This window comes from Microtus pennsylvanicus, chromosome 18, assembly GCF_037038515.1.
Source record: "Microtus pennsylvanicus isolate mMicPen1 chromosome 18, mMicPen1.hap1, whole genome shotgun sequence".
NCBI lineage: Eukaryota > Metazoa > Chordata > Mammalia > Rodentia > Cricetidae > Microtus > Microtus pennsylvanicus.
In genome coordinates, this window is record NC_134596.1 from 23,447,430 (window position 1) to 23,468,115 (window position 20,686).

The following is a 20,686-nucleotide window of genomic DNA, read 5'->3' on the forward strand; positions in this document are numbered from 1 at the left end:
CCTGTTAAGTGTTAAGCTGTCAGCACAGACCCGTGTCCAGACTCTTCCGTCCAGCCTTCTTAGCCGACAGTCGCTTTCTGGAAGGAGCAGGCTTCATTCCGTACCTGCTACTCATGTGTCAGTCAGCTGGCTGCATGCAGCCTCTGGAGCTATTACCAAGAGAGGAGAAAAGGAAAAAAGGCACATTGCACTTTTAAATTACATTTCAGGCTAAACGATCTCATTACTTCCAAAGTAAGATGAAATACAATATAATTTTGGCATATGCCTTGGCAGCCTCGTTCTGTTCAATAGAGTGCTGTTGGTACTTGGGGGATGATGGATAAGTGGTGGGAAAAGAGACTTAGCTGGTTCAGTACCACCAAGATCTCGGTCAATATGGAGCAGTAAGTGACGGTAGATAGCTCACTCTGCCACTGTGAGGCAGTTGGACACATTCATTTACACCGACAGCCAGGGAGGCTTATAGTACAAACAACAGAAAGGACACACTGAAGGAATGACTGCATAGGACAGTTCCACTGGGCATGTTCAGCCTCAACAACTCGCTGCCAACTTGTTAAAAAAAGAAGGGAGGGGACAAGCCTTACTCTTCCTCAGAGTTTATTGCTGACTGAGGCAAATTCATGCTTTAATGACCACGGCACTCTGATTCATTCAGCGTACGAATCCCTGTGGCCTGTGCTTTTAAAATGGGGTCTGTGGGGCCTGTGGACACAGAGCCCATTGTGTTTCTGAGCAAAGGAATGTGCATTTTCTGAGAATCCCTAATGATAGGCTCTCTTGAACATTATAGCACCCAGTTGACACCAGTTCAATTTATAGTGTGCTGAGCAAGGCAAGAATGGACTATTTGCCTTTGTGCTTTAATTTGGACAGTTCTTGATTCCAACCAAACTGGCAAAGCACAAACTACAGACCTGCTTCAAGGCAGCTGGGAAGCTGGCCTGCTGTGTTACTCTGAACCCCTGAGTTTGCTCTTCAACTCCACCAGAGTATGAACCACTGGAGCAGGAGATGTGTCTCTGGGTATTATATTTTGTGCGCCATTCCCATCCCAGACTACGTAAGGATACAGCATCCTCAGTCAGCACACAAGAGTACTAAGTCTTCGTAGGGCATTTCAGTCATATCAACATTTAATCAGCCAACTGGATAAAGAATAAGGGTCAAAATGATTACTTTTAGAACAATTTATTCTAATTATACATGTAGGTATACGTATATATGTGCATGAGCTTGGGGAGGACAGAAGAGGGTGTCAGAGTCCCTGGAGTTGGAGTTATAGTCAATTTAGTGACCGTTAAGAACAGACCTAGATTGCTCAAGAGACATTGAGCAGAGAGAAAATGAAGAATGTCACACCAACAAGCAAGAACAAGAAAAAAAAAACTTTAAAACATCCAAGAAAAAAAGATGCAGGTGACAGCCAATGAAGAACAACAGCTGATTTACCGACAGAAACAATGAAAGCCAGACGGCAGTAGAGTGGCATTTTAAAGGACTGGAATAAAAATTTTAAACTCCACCTAGAATTTTATGGTTAGGGGTGGAAAAAAAGCTCTGTCAGAAATGAAAGCAAATAAAGACCTTTGCAGACAGAAAAAGAGAAAGCGAGAAGGATTTTATTGCCATCAGAATCACACCAAAAAGAAATCTGTTAAAGAAAATCCTTTAGACGGAAGGAATGTGATGGCAGGTGGGCATCTGGATCTGCACAAGTGAGGAGATGAGAAGTGGTACCCAAGGGAGAGGCAGGAGGCTAGACAGGGTCCATGGTGACAGGCAGGAGGCTAGACAAGGTCCATGGGGGAGAGACAGGAGGCTAGACAGGGTCCATGGCGACAGGCAGGAGGCTAGACAAGGTCCATGGTGACAGGCAGGAGGCTAGATGTGGTACCCAAGGGGAGAGGCAGGAGGCTAGACAGAGACCATGATGACAGGCAGGAGGCTAGACAGGGTCTGTGGTGACAGGCAGGAGGCTAGAAGCAATATACTTGGGGAAAGGGACGACTTTCTTTTTGCAATTTTTACATTTCAAAGATAATTTGCTCTTTGAAGCAATAATAATGAGACTATATCACGGCATCTAAAACATATGTAAAAATTTATATTGATGCCAGCAGTATCAGAAAGGCCAAGAGAGAAGTGGATGGAGCTTTCTGCAAGGTTTTGTACCGCACATAAGGTGAAGCAATGGGATTGTTAAGAAAACTCTGCTAAGTTTAAGATGTGTGTTGGTATACATGTGGGGGATAACTCCGAGGCATCAGCTCTGTCCTTCTGCCTCCAGAAACTGAGCTCAGGTTATCAAGCTTGGTGGCAAGTACTTTTAACCACTTGATATCTCACTGATCCATATTCTTACTTTTCATTATATAAATTAAATACACAGAGTATGAAATTTATCATCTTAACCATCTTGAGTGTCCAGTTCATCCAAGTTCCTTTGTATTCTGGGCAGTTAGTCCCCAGAGCCTCTCCTCAATGAGCAAGGACTTCCACTCCTCCCCCTCCATCCTTCCCCACCCTGGCAACCATTCTGCTTTTCTACCTTACCTAACTGAATGGCACAGTTTTTTCTTTGGGAACAACTTATTTAATTTAATATAATCAAGAATCATTCGTGTTTGTCATGTGTCAGAATTTACTTCCTTTTAAATGCTAGACAATATTACATTATCTTCCTATACCATATTTATTTATCCTTTTGTATATCAATGTTTATGTATCTTGGCTTTATGAATAATTGTTTTGTGAACATGTGTGTGGTTGAGTTGTTACATTTATTTATTTTCTTATATTCTGCTTGTGTAGTTTTAATTTGCTTCTTTCTCTCTCTCTCTCTCTCTCTCTCTCTCTCTCTCTCTCTTTCTCCAATTTCTTTGGGGTAGGGTCTGGCTTCTAGGTAGCTCTGGCTTTCCTGGAACTCATTGTGCAAACCAGGCTGGCCTCCAACGCAGAGCTCCACCTGCTTCCACCTCCTCAGTGCTGGAATTAAAGTCATGCACCGATGACCAGCTTTTTTCTTGTTTCTTAAGGAAGAATTTAAATGACTAATTTGAGATTTTAAAAATCCTTTCCTTTTGCTGCTGCGTCCGCAGCCATGAGTTTGCTCAGGCCACAGAAGAGGCTTGCCTCCAGCGTCCTCCACTGTGGTAAAAAGAAGGTGGACCCCAATGAGACCAATGAAATCGCCAATGCAAACTCCCAAAAGCAGATCTGGAAGGTGATCAAAGATGGGCTAATCATCGGAAGCCTGTGACGGTCCATTCCCGGGCTCGATGCCGGAGAAACACTTGGGCTCGATGGAAGGGCAGGCATAGGAAAGAGGAAGGGTACTGTCAATGCTCAAATGCTGGAGAAGGTGACCTGGGTAAGAAGGATGCGGATCCTGCGCCGACTTCTCAGGAGATACAGTGAATCCACGAAGACTGACCGCCACATGTATCACAGTGTGTACCTGAATGTCAAAGAGAATGTCTTCAAAAACCAGCAGATTCTCATGGGGCACATCCACAAGCTGAAGGCAGACAAGGCCTGCAAGAAGCTCCTGGCTGACCAGGCTGAGGTTCGTAGGTCTAAGACTAATGAAGCAAGAAAGCACAGGGAGGCGCTGGAGGAAGAGACCAAGAAATAAAGCTTGCTTCATGTCTGTACATAGTGGGCTGCCTGTGGCTTCAGGTGGATCAGTCATTAAAATAAAACAAGCCTTTGTTGAAAAAAAACATTATCAGCATTTAATGCTATGAATTTCTTTTGATTTTCTATTTTTGATGAACCCATAAATTTTAATAATTGGTGTTTTCATTTTTATTTTATTAATAATACCTCCTAATTCATATGATGATTTTTTTCTTTATCTAATGGGTGACTTAAAAGTGATATTCACAGTACAAATATTTGGGACTATCTGTTATTGATCTATAAACTTCTTTGGGTTCGTAAAACATGCTATGCATTATTTTAGCGTATTTATATGTATTTGTGTCGGTAACCGCTCTATGTGAATGTGAAAATTCTGTATACTGTGCTGTTTAGGGCCTAATGTACCAGTTAGTTTATTTATTACTGTGACAATATGCCTGCTAAAAATGATTTAAGGAAGGAAGTATTTGTTCTGGTCTGCAGTTTCCAGGAATACAGTCCATCCTGGCAACAGGAACAGGAGGCATCGGCATCCAGGAAGCAGGGAGCAATGAATGCTGGTGTTTGGCTACTTTTTCCTTTTTATTCAGTCGGGGATCCCAGTTTATGGAATGGTGCTGCCCATGTAGGTGGGTGGCTCTTCCGTCCTCAATCCACCCAGTCTAGAAACTGTCACAGACTTGCTCAGAGGTTTGTCTCCCGGGGGGATTCTAGATCCAGTCAGGTGGACACTCAAGGGTAGCCATCTCGGGAAGAATGTAAGAGACCCTGCCTCCTTAAATGTCAATTGAAAGCATTGTTCAGGATGCTTCGACCATCAAAACGCAGCTACAAGCTAAGGACGCACCTAATCATACATTATACAAATCCCAACAACAAACTGAGATGGATAGTTTATCTAAATGTAACGCTGGCAGTATAAAAATTCTAAAAAAAATTTTTATAAACACATACTGAGAGAAGATTTCTCAGCTATAACCGTAAAAGTACAAAACACGGAGAAAATATCACAGAAGACATCATCCTTTGCTTGCAAGGATTATGTTAAGGGATCGAAAAGACGACGCATAGTCTGCAAGAAAATACTTTGCTCTGTAGCTCTTTCCTCACAGTTGGGACCTAAGCTCGGCTGTCTGGAAGCAAGGGAGCTGCGATCTCCCACAGCGATCCGTCAATTAACGTACCTTCGCGGAGGGAGGGAGACTCTCCTCTCAGGAGACCCCTCGGCTCCCCAGGTTCTGTAAGAAGTAAACAGCCAACTGGGATGGGACTCTCTAGTGGAATTTACACGAGGTAAACGGTTAGCGGGTGGGCCCTCTAGTACTGAAGGTGCTTCCGGGTTCTCAGAGGTACCTCTGCCTCTTAGTCACTCCAGCTCCTGTAAGGGACCCAGTAAACTCACTGCCTCACCAGGCTGGACTTTCTTTGGTTTGTCTGTACAGTCTCTATCTGGGACACACAGAAATTTCCTTCTGTCTCCCCAATGGAAAGCATTCAATGTATTTATAAACCACACAGCTGATAAAACGCGTGTATTCCAGATAGGCACAGAGCATCCAAAAGCCAATCAGGTGAAAATCTGACCAAATAAACGCACGGAGGTCTTGCTGGAGTTCATAGAGGACCATGACAACATCAAAGGCTGCTCAGTAACATCATTACTGGTTTCTTTATTAATTTGTTTTAGACAAGTAAGGAATTTGGGAGACTGATAGCAACATATTTTAAGGTTTGTACACGGTCAGATGTCAGCTCTGTGAGTTGAGAGTTGGGGTATCTTCTTGAAAGACTGATGTGTATCACACTTGCATTTTGAAGCTTTACCTTAAATCTGTTTTAGCTCTTAACACTACTACCTCAGCTTTTTTTTTTTGGTTTAGGATAAACATTAAATTCTGTTATTAATAATTTTACTCTTCAGTCACTTGCCTCTGTATTAGGAACTTCTACATAAATGCACATCAAATTTTTAAAAATCAGGTCAGAAAGATCAGTAAAATTGCCCATGATTTTTATCAATATGTGTGTGTGTGTGTGTGTTAAATGTATAGAATAATGGGTGCCATTTTGGGGCATTTTCATGTGTAAATAGCCGATTTTGTGCTCAGTCCATTTCCTTCTCTTACCCTCTTTCCCTTGACTCCCCTCCTCTCCTAACAGTTGCCCTTTTTACCTTCACACAATTTTATTTTAACCTCCATTCTCCACATGAGAGAAAACAGGTATTTGTATTTCTGGCTTATTTTATATAGGACTTTGCACCATTCTCCTAAAAATGGTAGGATTGTAATTTTAATAGCAGAATTGGATTCCATTGTGTGTCTATATCAATTTTTATATGTATTCCTGTGCTGATTGCACCTATAATGATCCTGTAACCTGGCTTTGGTGAGTCCTGCTATAGTACATATAGGGAATCGTGTCTTTCTATGGTAAAATCCCATGTCTTTGACAACAGACTCTGCATCCTTCTTATTTATTGGAATAAATTGCTTGCTTTGCCTTATTTATATTATCCTCCAACACTGCCTTCCATCTTGATGTTTTTCCCATTTGGTTTTGTGTGGTTTTCTCTTATTAATAAATTATATGGGTTTTCTCATTTCATTTTTTACCTAACAGCATTTTTTTGAAGATGTTTTTCCATTTTTCTTCTTTTGGTGGTTATCCATAAAAGTCTAGCCCTCGTAGTTAGTGTAAATTAATCAATATATTCATCCTCCTCCTGACCAATTATTTTGTCTCATGTTATGAGACAAAATAATTAATATGAAACTATCTAAACAATCTGAGAAATAGTGAGAGTTAAAAGTACTAGCAAGATGAACAGAAATCTCTGGGCAGCAACAGCAGCTAGGCTGAGAGACTGACAGCAACATATTCTAAGGCCCATGCATTGGTCATAGGCACGGTTACCCTGGGACTCATGCCACTCCCATGTCTCAGGTTGGACACACCAAAGTCACTCAAGTATTGCTTCTCCTTTGTTCCTTTTCGGCTTTTTCCCCAGGGTTATCTGGGCTTTGGTTGACCTTCTAACTCAATCCTTCATGACCCACAACCCCATATTTTCTCTCAACCCTGATGCACGCTAAATTCTTTAAAACTCCAAATTATCCCTGAGAGCGAAACATTCTCATTTGTAGAGTCGGCTGGATTTCTGCACTCTCTCCTTGGCCAATCACAAGCTACTAATGAGCTAACAACTAGGCTGAAAAACTCTCTGCATTTGAGACTCTGATCTTGCCTGCTCACAGAGTTAGTTCAGCATCACAGGCCGCAGCTTATGAGGGGGATGCTCAACAGAATTAAAGCACAAAACGGCTTTTCAGTCCCGCGGCGACGCCAAGAATAACAGTCAGCGATTCCTATCATTTTCCCCAAGTTCTTGATGTGGCGACTCAAGCGAAATTGCCTCTCTGTCTCCTTCCCTTTGTTTAGTACTTCCCATTCAGGCCACAGAATGAGGAAATGCCTTGCTCTATAATGTCTGCATTTAGATAAAAATGCTGACGATGAGTGTGACAGCTTCAGGGTGGCATCGGGAGACGTTTGTCACCAACAGGTCGCAAAGTGTTTAGCTGTTCCCCAGGTGATGCCGCGAAGATCGCCGCTATGCAAGAAGCAAACAAAACGCCAAATCATTGTGAGCTCCACCCCAGGAGAGGGATAACTGGCTCTATGGATATGCTGTGTGTGCATCTTCCTGGTTGATTGACCGAGTCCAGTGAGGTCAGCCATGGGACACAGTCTGGGGTGGTGACTGCTGATTCTCTACTTGACAAAACCTAGACTCACCTAGGAGGAGACCCTGGGCACAGACTAGACTGGGCATAGCTCTGAGGTGTTATCTAGACTAAGGTTAACCTCTGAGAATGTCTGCGATGACTTGCCTTGATACTGTTAATTGATCTAGGAAGATACTTCTTAATCATGGGTGGAACCATTCCCCAAGGAGGGGATCCTGGACTGTATAAAATGAAGAGGGCAAATGGAGCACTAGTATGTGTGTATTCCTTGCTCTCTGTTCCCAGTTATGGATGCGATATGACTCACTCCCCCCCCCCCCAAACTTCTGCTGCTATGACTTCTCTGCTATAACGAACTATAATCAGAAACCATGCGCCACAATGAACCCTTTATCCCCTAAGTTGCTTTGCTTGGGTATCTTGTCAGAGCAACAGAAGAGGAAACAAAGACAGTGTCCAACGCAGGGTTAGAAGTAGGCAGAGCACACAGACAGCAGGCAGATTCACTTCAGCTTCAGTGACTGGGACATCCGAACTTCAGCTAGCTTGCCCAGGCAAGGCTTGGTGGGGACACACAAAGATGGGTGCGGTTTTGAAATTCCAGAAACACCAGTGCCTCCCGAGCCCACCTGATTCCCCGAAAGGCTTTACATGCCTTTAACACTGATGTGCCTAAGGTTGGCTCGATTTCATCAAATTATCGAAGGGCACAGCCTCCCCTTAACAAAGGGCTCCGATGGGAATGCGACTACCACAGTGACCATTTCCCTCCACTTCGAAGGGACTCGGAATGCAGAGCAGGAATTCCACCATGGAATATTTCAGAGCACACTCAAATTTTAAGGAAAATAGCTAACAGGATTTTCCTTTGAAGTTTAAGGCTTTTCTACTTCAAAGGGCCTGGCTGTGTTATTTGATGAGTCTGATTCAAAAGTTTGCTGGGAACCTTTTGTGGAGTGGATGACACGGTTTGTTGGAAGTACAGGTGAGAGTTCAGCAGTGATTCGGTTGCGGGTTTTCAGGTCGTCTTGAGTTTCAATATCAAGATGCTTTGAAAGTTTGTTGTAAACCCGTTTATGAACTCAACTGTGTAAACAGCAGCCATGTGAAACTCCCATCTCCCCAAGTCTCCGCCTCCTCTCTGTCAGCAGCCATATTGCTCACTGCTCAATAATATTTTTCCAGGCCTTCTGCTCTAGCCAGGTCCCTTACTTCTGAGTTGAGGCTGTACCTATTCTCGTGCAGAAGCCTGAACTTTTCTTCACTTCCGTCAGTGTCTCCCTAGACATTTATAACTTCTGCTGTCTGTAATAAAAACCCCATTCTGATTAGTTTTATGTCAACTCGACACAAGTTCAAGTTACTTGAGAGGAAGGAACCTTAGTTAAGAAAATGTCAGAGGCACACACTTTTAATCCCAACACTTGGGAGGCAGAGGCAGGTGAATCTCTGTGAAGTCAAGGCCAGTCAGGTCTACAGAGTCAATTTCAGGATAGCTAGGGATTCATAGTAAAACCCTGTCTCAAAAAAACAAAACTAAAACAATCAAACAAAAATCTCCATAAAATTGGGCTGTAGAGCCGGGCGATGGTGGCGCACGCCTTTAATCCCAGCACTCGGGAGGCAGAGGCAGGCGGATCTCTGTGAGTTCGAGACCAGCCTGGTCTACAGAGCTAGTTCCAGGACAGGCTCCAAAGCCACAGAGAAACCCTGTCTCGAAAAACCAAAAAAAAAAAAAAAAATTGGGCTGTAGGCAAGCCAATAGGGCATTTTCTTAATTAGTGATTGTTGTGGGAGGGCTCAGCCTGTTGTGGGTGGGGCCATCCCTGGACTGGTGGTCTTGGGTTCTATAAGAAAGTAGGCTGAGCAAGCCATGAGGAGCAAGCCAGTAAGCAGCACTGCTCCATGGTCTCTGCATCAACTTCTGCCTCCAGGTTGCTGTCTTGTTTGAGTTTCTTCCTGACTTCCTTTAGTGATGAACAGGGATGAGGAAGTGTAAACCAAATAAATTCTTTCCTTCCAAAATTGCCTTTGGTCACGGTGTTTCATCACAGCAATAGTAATCTCCCCCAAAGGGAGAGATGATGATGATGATGATGACTCTGATGATGGTGGTGGTGATGGATGATGATGATGATGGATGATGATGATGGTGGTGGTGATAATGGTGATGATGGTGGTGGTGATGGATGATGATGATGATGGATGATGGTGGTGGTGGTGATGATGGTGGTGGTGATGATGGTGATGATGGTGGTGGTGATGGATGATGATGATGATGGTGGTGGTTGTGGTGATGGTGATGATGACTATGATGATGATAATGGTGATGATGACTATGATGATGATGATGGTGGTGATGGTGGTGATGGATGATGATGATGGTGGTGGTTGTGGTGATGGTGATGATGTTGATGATGATGCTAACTGAGTAGAGAGCAGTACAAACATAAAGACCCAAATCTGATACCAGAACTCATGTGAAAAACTGGATATGATGATGTGTTTGTCCCACGGCTGGGAAGGCAGACAAGTGGGTCCCTGGAACTCTCTGGCCAGACAGCCTAGCATAATTGGGGAGTTTCTGCCCAGGAAGGAATCCTGCCTCCAAAATGAAGTGGACAGTTAGTTCTTGAGGGGAAATCATACTGTACATTATCCTCTGGCCCAGGGGTAAGTACTCAAGTCGCCTCTCAACTTGATTTAATAATAGTTTCAGAAAACAAGCAATTGGTTTTTTTTCTTCTCAAAAAATGAGGCCTGGGGTGGTGCGGGTTTCTGGGGCTAATGTGACACCCCTGCAACAGAGAGGACTGCCTCTGTTTCTGCTTTGTTATTCCAAGCATGTGGTTTTCATCCTCAAGGCTGCCTCAGGATAGCACTACGGATGCCATTGCTACTGCAGTCCCATTTATATTCTGGCTAGCAGCAAGAGAGAGAATCACAAATGCCAAAGAGAATGCCGTCTAACCAGCACCCTCTTAAAGAGCGCGCCAGAAGCCTGGTCCAAGAAAGCCAGTGGGAAGATTACAGAGCACCCTAATCGTGTCACTTCTAAATGAGAAATATGGCTGTTTCCTATCTGCACAGTCTCTAGAGCCAGGGGCTGGCATCTCAGGCCACAGGGAGCCATTCTTGCCACAGGCAACTCGGACTAAAACGCAAGCATTCACGTCAACCATTCAGGTAGAAGCCTCTTCCTTCCCCACATTACCACTCTACACAAGGCTTCTCTGGCTCATCTTTGGCCACACCCACCCCACGGTAGCTGGCGACCGCCTCTCTAGAGTCCACAGAGACTCTATCACGGGTGAGTCTCTCACAGCCTGTTTTCTGTGCTTTACTCAGACCGGAATGCAGAAGGTGTTTAACTTGTTGCCCATTCCACATCAGATCATAAACGCAAGAAGTTCAGAGAAACCTGTTATCAGCATCTCCCGACCTCACTAGAGGCGAGGCGCTGTCAGAGCAGTGACCACTTTTGTTGGCTGAATAAACACATAGATATGTGATGACTGACTTTAGTTGTCACCTTGGCCAGATCTGGAACCTACAAGCCTCCTGGCACCCCCCGGAGGACTTTTCTTGGTCAACTTCTTTGAAGTAGGAAGATCCATTCTAGATGCCCAGATCAAAGGACACGGGGGAAGGAAATTTTGCTTTTTGCCTGCTTGCTGTCATTCTCGCTGGGAAGTTCATCTGTCCTATTATTATGACGTTCCTCTGCTTTTATTAGAACCAGCTCTTTCAGGGTTTCCATGTAGACTCTCCAGGAACTGTCCTTCAGGCCTTCAGTGCTAGGTTAGGTCAGATGAGACATCTAGCCATGAGAACTGACCAACAGCCAGGTTCTCAGCCTCCCTGGCATGAGATAGCCTCTGTTGGATGAGTACCAACCACACTGTGTAAGCCAACCTAATAACCTCCTTTTACCTAACACATGCGCCTTCTCAGTTTCGTTCCCTTAGAGAACCCTAACTCAGGAATAAGGAAAGCATGTGTCTGAGCTACTGTTCTATTGCTGTGATGAAACACCATGACCAAGGCTACTTTAAAGCATTTAATCGGGGGTTTGCTTATAGTTTCAGACCGCGAGTCCATGACCATTGTGGCAGACAGCATAGCAACAGACAGACAAGGTCTGGAGCAGCAGCTGAGCGCTTACATCTGGTCCAGAGAGAAAAACTGGGCCTAGCATGGGCTTCTGAAACCTCAAAAAGCTCACCACAGTGGCACGCTCCCTCCAACAAGGCCCATCCATCCTAATCCTTCCCAGACAGTCCACCAACTCGGGACAAACATTTCAAATAGATGAGTCTATGGGGAACATGGCTGGTGGTATGCCAGCTCAGAGTGGGAAGCAATCAGGAAACATCAGAAGCTTGAAGAGATTAGTGATTAATGCCCATCAGAGTAGATTGTTGCTAACTCCAGATTCTGTCGTTTACTACAGGGTTTAGAGAAGATAGTTTTTTTTTTGTACAGCCATTATTAGAAGATGATGAATCCGTGGCGGATTTTATTCAAATAGAGTCAAAGTTCAGAAGAGGTTCATGAGGATTCTTGGGATTCCTGAGGCTCGTTCTCTTATCTCTTATGTGATTTGTATGCGATACCTTGAGCTAATGGTGTTAAACTTGAAATTTATCCAGTTGCCATTTCGAAAAATCGCCATTTCCCTGTTAATTCTGCTCAAAAATTAAGAAGGAGGCAGCGGAGGTCAGCTACCCTCTAAGGTCAGGACAAGAGGGAGCCTGGGGGCGAGTGGATGTGCAGCGCCCCCAGCTGGACTGGGGAAACATCACACCCTGCAAAGTGTCCTGCTCGCGGTAAACACTTTATTGGATCTTTCCCCAGAGTCACTTTGGAGACAGAGTGGAGAAGGAAATACTTCTGACAATGGGCTGTGTAGGATTTACTCAGGTAGCTGGACACTCCTTTGTTCTGTTATGCATAAAGGAAAGGGGAAAATGTTTACCCAATAGAGGAATGAATGGTTTTGTTGTCCCAATCAGACATTTGAATACGTAATTAGAAATTTAAAAAGAAATATTTCTGCTGAAGAGGTCTACAATCCAGGAAGCTTGAGAACCCTCTACCCTCTGAGACCCAGCTGGTAGACTTTGTACCATTGTTTTTAGCTTGATGAAAAAACACAAGTGAAATCCCAATTTGACTTTGGGGCTTGTAACTTTAGCAGTAATGGTTTTATTTCACCTTAGTGACTCAGAGGTTCACTTTAGTATTATGTAATGTGACTAAATCACAGTGAATAAGGTCCATGGTGGGGGAAGGGGGGTCAGGATGGCCACAGCTCATCAAAAGCAAGAATTAGAAGGAGAGATGGGACTAGTGGGTCTTGGGACCATTTCGAGTCCTGGCCTCCAGCTGCTCTTCCCCGCTAGAGATCTTTACTTTCCTTCTGATTTGAGTTACTAAAGGCTGTGTCAAAGTTGTTTACCAGCTCTGCTTCACGAGCCCTTGTTGCCTTGGCCTTGAGGATCAGAAGATAAGGTTTTCACCTGTTGGCCCACCTGACTGTGTTGGGTAAATAAGCCTCTGTGGTGCTATTGAATAGGGGGCTTCTTACCAGTGACTTAGAGGTCCGTGTGTCTGTCTCTCTTTCTCTGTGTCTTTGTGTGTTTCAACCTCCAGCCCCTTTCCCGAAGCTGGCAAACTGTATGGTAGCGCATAGAGTGCAGATAGGCCGTGTGCACGGCAAGTGGGGAGAGTCATGCTCCTGAGGTGGGAATGGGTGGCTTCTGATCATCCCCCCAATAAGAGAAGGGGGTCATCCATACAGAAACAACTAAATGTAAGTGAAAAGTATTTGTAATTCCAGTGGACTGAGTCAGAGCAACAATGTGATGTTTCTGATTATTCGAGAGCAAGCGCTTTAAGTCTATATGGAACTCTAAATATGCTATCTCAAGTCTTTTTTTTAAACATGTGTGTGTGTGTTGCATGTATATGCACCTGTGTGTGTGCATGCCTACATGTGGGGAACTGGAAATTGACACCAGGAATCTTCCAAAATTCTGCCCTCCCTTATCTTTGGAGACAGGGTCTCTCACAGATAACTTATTGGCTAGCCTTACTGGCTCAGCGCGCTTGGGGGCTCCACCTGTCTCTACCCCACCAGTTCCAGGGTTACAGAGATCCTTGACATGCCTGAACTTTACAAAGGTGCTGGGGGATCAGAACTCAGGTCCTTATGCTCACACAGCAGGTACTGTACTGAGGGAACCATCCCCCCCATCCCTAAAAGAGTCTTAATAGGTCTGTTCAAGGTGTTCCAGCTTCCGAGGCTCCACAGTTGGCAGACATTCTTGTTCTACTCAGGGAGAAATGAGCCTGATTTCGGGAAACATGATGCATTGCTCTGGAGAAACTCCTTCATAATTGCTCTGGATTAATATGGGTTTCTCTCGCCTTGGAAATCAGGATGGGATTCTCAGAGGGAATAAATTAATGGCCCGCATTTCCACGGCTTATGCTAAATGATTTGATCTTTCCTAAGTGTGACAAGTGACCTGGGCAGGAGATCCTGAGAACCTCTTTCGTGATAATTGTCCCGTTTTTGTTTTGAAATGGTTCCTGGGGTCTAAGAACTCAGAGCAGTGCCAAGCCACAGTGTGGCTCACAGGACAATCTCTCATTTTAATGGGACAACCTGCCTAATAATAAAAAAAAAACCACATGAAAAAACCTGGATCTTACTTATGAAAGACTGAATTCCTGCTGAGGGCCCCTAAGACTTCAGAGAAACCCCTTTGGATGGGACTGAAGGAAGCTAAGTTCAAAGCCCCCCCCCCCAGCTTCCTCAACTCAACTACTGAAGGAACCTCTGTGGGAAACGGCCTCACAGGCAGCGGATGACACCCAGAATGGAGTGCAGGATGCTGGTGTTCCAGGGTGGCTCTCTCTGGTGCATCAACACCGGAAACCTGGAACCCTCAGGCCTGTCTGTGAGCTGGGTAAGTGATTCAATCCCTTGAAGGCAGTGGTTCACAACTGGTGTTGGTCTGTCCCCAAGGGGACATCTGACTATGACTAGAAATAGCCCTAAATACCTGGTTTTCATCTAAATATCCTATGGTGCCCAGAACAGCCTATCATGAAGAAGGACATTGGTTTCAAACTCTAGAAGTATTGAAAGCAGAAGGCCTTCAAGATTCTTGGTGTGTAAACTTTGCCAGGAGAGGGGAACAAACACCAGTTCACCTAAGATAGGACAAAAAGACAAGACAAAGAAATGATCCCACTCAAGTCTGTCTTGGTAGACTAGTGATATAATTAGGGCTAGTTACATTTTATTAGGAGCAGGAGTAAGGAACTACTTATAGAGCAGTGGGCACCTTACCAGTGTCCACACTATTGAAGAAAACATCTCACCTTTCTCCAGCAATGGTCAACTTCCTATAAATTCTCAGAGGCAGGTGAGACCTCCACTTGTTCCATGGGTTCAGAAGGCCAGCAAAGCGTTTCTGGGGACCAAGTGGGAGTGTCGACAGTGTGTGCAGAAAATGATGAACTTTCTGAGTTCTGCGATTTCTCCGGCAAAGAGTGTGGACCACCTGGCCTAGATTTTGTCTCTCTGTGTGTCTGTCAATTCTTCATTCCCTAACCGCTCCTAGGCAGATCAAGGCCCTGGAAACCTTGCGTGAGTGCCACAAAGGAGTCATAGAAAATGTAGTCTCTGTGATGGGTGGGCTCCACAATGCTGTCAGTAGGCATCCCTGTACTAGTACGTCACTCTTTCTTATGATCAAGTACTAGTCTGCAATAAGAACACATCACATTTGGTTTATTGATGGGATGGTGGCCACTGGAATTATTTCTTCTTTTTGACTATTATGACTAAAGTGGCTATGAACATTCACATTCAACTTCTGTGTATCTATGTGTGAAGTACACATTTTGAAATGAAATTAAGAGGTTATAAGTATGCAGGTTTTTATTTTTAACACTTTTGAGGAATTGCATGGCACTTTCAACATTTGCTGCATACCCATCACTCGGCATGCATCTCGGCTGGATGTGTGAGTCTGAGCATCTTCATGGTTTTGCAAATCCTTGCTGTTATCACCTTTCAATCTCAGGCACACTAGTAGGTATGCCATGGCAAGGGGATTTAAAAAAACCAAAACAAAACTAAGCTTTTTATTACAGTTTCCTTCTGTTTGCTCTTTTTTCTGAGTTTAAATTGTTTTGTGTTTATGCACCGTCTCATCTTCTTATCCTTCATCTCTCTAAGTCCTGCAAAATTTCTCAGACTAAATCTTGTTATTGGTCGTTTTGTAATATCTACCTAATTCTTTTTTTTTTAAAATTTCATCACATGGTTTTATTTTCTGATTTTCTATAACTTTCTCCTTATTTATTCTGTGTGTCTTTCACATCATGCATCTGGATCCCTTTCATCTTCCTGTCCCTTTGTATATGATCTGCCCTTTGCCTTTGAAACCTTCCCCTAAATTAAATAAAATAAAATTTAAGAGAAAATTTAAAAAAAGAGAGAAAAGAAAAATCTCATCATGGAAGCTTTACTGTGACACACTGAGTCATACAGTATACCCTTTCCTCCAAACATCTTTACTTTCAAAAGTTTATTGTTGTGAGCCATTGGTCTGGTACGATGCCTCTGGTTTCTGCTTCACCACGTATACTTGACCCTCGCTAGGGCTCCTTTTGGTTATTCTGTTGTTGCCCAGTGTCATGGAAATCCTGAAGCTTTGGATCTGCAGAACATGCCTGTTCACATGTTCCAGCAGACTTTAGATGGGGTGATTGTTGAGGTGGGCCAATTCATAACCCTGGTTCGAGGCCTGAGTAGTTGCAGGATTGGTTTGCCTCTTTCATCACCGTCTTCATCACCAGGATGAGCTCTCTAGCATTGTCCCTGCTAGTTCACCCCATGCAACGATGAGCAAGGGGCAAGGGCCAGTTCTCCTGTTTGCCCTCACCTACATCATTAGGGCCAGCTTGCTCTACTATGTTGCTCAGGCAAGGAGAAGGAGACACTCTCCTGAGTGCTGCAGATGGTGGGGTCAGAGACAGCTCTTCCTCTCCTATGACCTTAGGGCAAGCTCTCCCTTATACCAGGAGATGGTTCAGTCGGTAAAATGCTAACTTTATCACAAGTGTGAGGACCTGAGTTCAAATGCTGAGCACCCATGGGAAAAGCCAGGTGTAGCGTTACACACCTGTCCTTCCAGTACTGGGGAGGTAGAGACAGGAGGAACCTCGAAGTTCACTGGCCAGACAGCCTAGCCAAATCAGTGTGCTCCAGGTTCAGTGAGAGACCTTGTCTCAAAAATAGAAAGGTGGAGAATGAATGAAGAAAATGGCCAACATTGACCTCTGACCTCCACACACATGTGTGTTCACAAATCTGGACAGGTTCTACATGCACCTATATGAAACATATCACACACACACACACACACACACACACACACACACACACACGCATGGAAATGGATCTTGCACCTCATTAGTCTTCCAGACGGTGTGAGCCTGTTCCTTCTAATGACCGTATCATGCACACCTCCTTTTGACTGCTTCTCTTTTCCCAGAGACCCTGGGGCTTAGCTTGTACTTGTTTGCTGTAGAAGTTCTGGAAGATTTGCTGTTCCCAGTGTTTTCTGGGCCTTCCTTTTCAGAGCTGCCCTAGATATGCTTATTTGGTGTCCCTCTGGTTATTAATGAGTTTCTAGGGGGAAGAGAAACACCCCAGTAATGCAATACGCACCCCAAGTCCAGGAAAGTTTCCAAAGCAGTGAAGACCTACCCTGCCCCCTTTCTACCCTTCCCACAAGCCTTTCCCTTCCTTCACGCCATCACGCCAATCCCACCTCCTGTGTCACTTTGTCTCTCTCCTTTCACTGTGGTTAGCACTCTGCGTCTCTTAGAAAAATGCTCTCCACTTCTGTGCTTTGGGGTAGTTAAATGCCAGCCATGTCTTTCCCCCCAGTGCCTGTCATTTTCCTTTTTGTCCCACTCACTGACCCTGTAAATGGCATTTGATGCACAAGAGCTGGGACGGTCATTAGCTTAAAATGACTTTAAAAAAAAAATCGTTCACAGCTCTGAATCCTGTCTTTGAGGGAGGAAAAAAAAAAGGTGCCCAACAGTAAATTCTCTGGCATCCTTGCTGGCCCAGCTGGAGTCTGATTGCGGAAGAATGACAGGCCCTGTGTACCTTAGGTGAGTGACAGAGCACCCCTGCTGTCCTGAAGGCAGGCTCCCAGGACCCACGTGCTTTCCTCTTGTTCCTCTAAAAATGACTTTAATCTTTCCTCTAAAAATCTCAAAACAAAGCTTCTATATATGTCCTGTTTGAGTGTTAGCAAAAGCAAACCATGCAGAGGAAGACAGCAAGCAGCAATGTCTAATTAAGCTGTGTAGTGTATCTTAGAACTGCCAGGGATTGAACTCAGCAAGCAGAGCAGGGGCCTGTTTTTCCCCCACCCCTTCCTCTCCCTCTCTCAGATTCTTCCATTCTGTGTGAAAAGCTGAGAGACTCTGGAACCCCTTTGCATTATGCTCTTCCTTGACTTAGAAATGTTGGTTTCCTGAACTGAAAAGGGCACACATAAGACCACTGCCCACTTGAGAAGGGCACACCTGCATGAAGCCATCTTTGATACCAGGGACTCGCTTCTATTTTCTTGATTATGTACCTAGCCATTCACCAATATTATACCATTCTTGATTATGCATCTCAAGTAATCTTAAAACCAGCTAACGTGAAACTTCTGCTTCCACTTTCAAATTTGTTTTGACTATTCTATTGCCTTTTATTTTCCACATAAATAATGGAAGTCCTTTGTGGTATTCTCAGAAGATCACTATTAGATATGCAGAGGCCAGAGTGGGGAAAAGTGACACCTTCATCTTGTATCTTTCTTAAATTTACGTGTGTGTTTGTGTCACATGTGTCCAGGTGCCTGTGGAGGCCAGAGAGGGTATCAGCTACTCTAGAGCTTGAATTATAAATGATTGTGAACTACCTAATGTGTATGCTAGACCCGAAACTGGGTTCTCTGGAAAAGCAGCAAGCACTCTTAACTACTGAGTCATTGTTCTAGCTCCTAATAGTGTATCTTTAGTCCGCAAAAAGGGAATACATATCAGTTCATTTGGATCTCTTTTGACTTGTTTCTTCAGGTATTGTTATATTCTAAATTCAAAGTCTACTCATTTTTAATTAGACTTGCACCTACAAATCTCACACTTTTTGCTAAACAGTATTTTGTCTAATATTTTTGATTTCCAGTTGTTCATTGCTACTGAATAGAAACGTGATGGATAGTTGCATATTGAGCTGACAGTCAAGGACTTTGTTAATCTACCTTTAACATCTTCTATAAAGACTATTGTCTCTGAATGAAAACAATTGTATTTTTTCTTTCCAATCTATAGCCTTTTAATTTATTTTCTTACTTGAATTACACTATGAATTTTCACAATGTTCAATAGGAAGCTGGGAGGGAACATCCTTCCTTTGTTTTTTGTCTTGGGGGAAGGCATTAAATCCTCCACTCTGAAGTGTGTTTGCTGCAGGTGTTCCATGGATGTACTTCATCAGATTAAAGAAGTGTCCTTCTGTTCCTAGCTTGTTGCCAGTTTCTATCAAACACTGACTCTGAGCTTTGCCTAACTCTGTTTTCTGCATTCACTGATACGAACATATGGGTTTACTTAACCTGTGAACCTGGCGAATGGTACTGATTGATTTGTGCGTTAGGAGTGCATCTTATGTTCCCAGAATAAGCTACATTTGACTGCAAAGTATTCGACTTTGCACATATTGTTAGGTTCGATTTGTTAGCTCCTGAAAATTCTTTTATTTTTCTACTTTTCCAGTGTTTTAAAATATTTCAATTTTTTAAAAAAACTCCTATACATATATATTGTATTTTGAACACAGATCTCTTTCTTCATTCCCTACTTCCTGTATCCTTTTTTTTTGTCTCTATCACCTCCCATTAGTCTCCTTTGTTCACCTAGACAATTTCATTTTTTTCGTTACTATATTCACACATGCTTTTGTGTAGCTTTATGAAATCTAGGACCCACACATACTGTGTTTGTCTTTCTGAGACAGACTCTACTTGTCTAATGTGATTGCTTCAGTTACATCCATTTTTCTGCACACGGCAAAACTTCATTGTTCTTTATGGTTGAAACAATTCCACTGTGAGGAGACACCATATTTTCCTTATCCAGCCTTCTGTTGTTGGATACTCAGGTTTGTTCCATTGCTTTGCTATTTCGTGAATGGTCTGCACTGAACGTTGAAGAATATAGCAGACATCTGTATGACTTGTTACTGAATTAGCTTTCTTATTGCTGTGACAATTTACCTAACAAGAAGCAAATAAAGGGATGAAGGAGTTATGCTCTGTAATTCAAAATGATATGGTCCACTGGAGCAGGGAAAGCATTATGGTAAAGCATAATTAATAAAAAATCAGAGGGAGAAATTGGGGTTCGTCCTGAAGATCTGAAAAGCAAAACAGCCTGCCACTGGCTCTTACCTGGACCTCAGTCTGAAATGGCGATCCTGCCTCCAGGAATCTCAGAATGAGTCTGTGTCTGAGAGCTGTCTCCTCCCATGTTATAATCCTCTCTAGGGCTGGGACTAAAGGCGTGTACCACTGGGATTAAAGGCCTGTACTGCCTGGTTTCTATGACAAACTAGTGTGGCTAGTGGGATTAAAAGTGTGTGTTACCACTGCTAGGTAGTAAGGCTGACAAGTGGGGCTGTTTTACTCTCTGATCTTCAGGCAAGCTTTATTTATTAAAACACGAGTAAAATGTCACTACATTACAACCTGTGGAGGTTTTCTGTAGAGGTCTATGCTTAGTGTAAAGGAATCTTTGCTCTGAGAGGTGGGAGCCGCACTTACCTCCGGGTGTTAAGAATAAGCTACAGAATGCAGCATCCATCATATCACTAACCCCAGGTACTTGTCTAGGTTTCTAGTAGCAGGCATAGCTTCCCTCCTATTGAGTGGGCCTTCTGCAATATTAGACAGCTGCTGGTTACTGCCGAGATATGCGTGGCAGTATTCTACCTTTAGGGATGTCTTGCTAAGATAGTCATTCTTATAGTTCACAGCTGGATAGATTATTGAAGTTATGCCACTTGGCATAACAAGAGCCATAGACTATATCTAATAAAACCCTACTACTAGGCACAAGAAACCTCCTCTGAGTTGTTGGTCAGGGTAGTCCAAATGACTCTCAAAAGAACATAGGGTTTTGCTGTTGGTCTCTGT

At 43.6% G+C, this 20,686-nt stretch overlaps 1 pseudogene; it reads left to right on the forward strand.

Moving 5' to 3' along the window:
* Positions 1–3,106: 3,106 nt before the first annotated feature.
* LOC142837560 (large ribosomal subunit protein eL19 pseudogene) lies at positions 3,107–3,728 on the forward strand (annotated as a pseudogene).
* Positions 3,729–20,686: the final 16,958 nt, after the last annotated feature.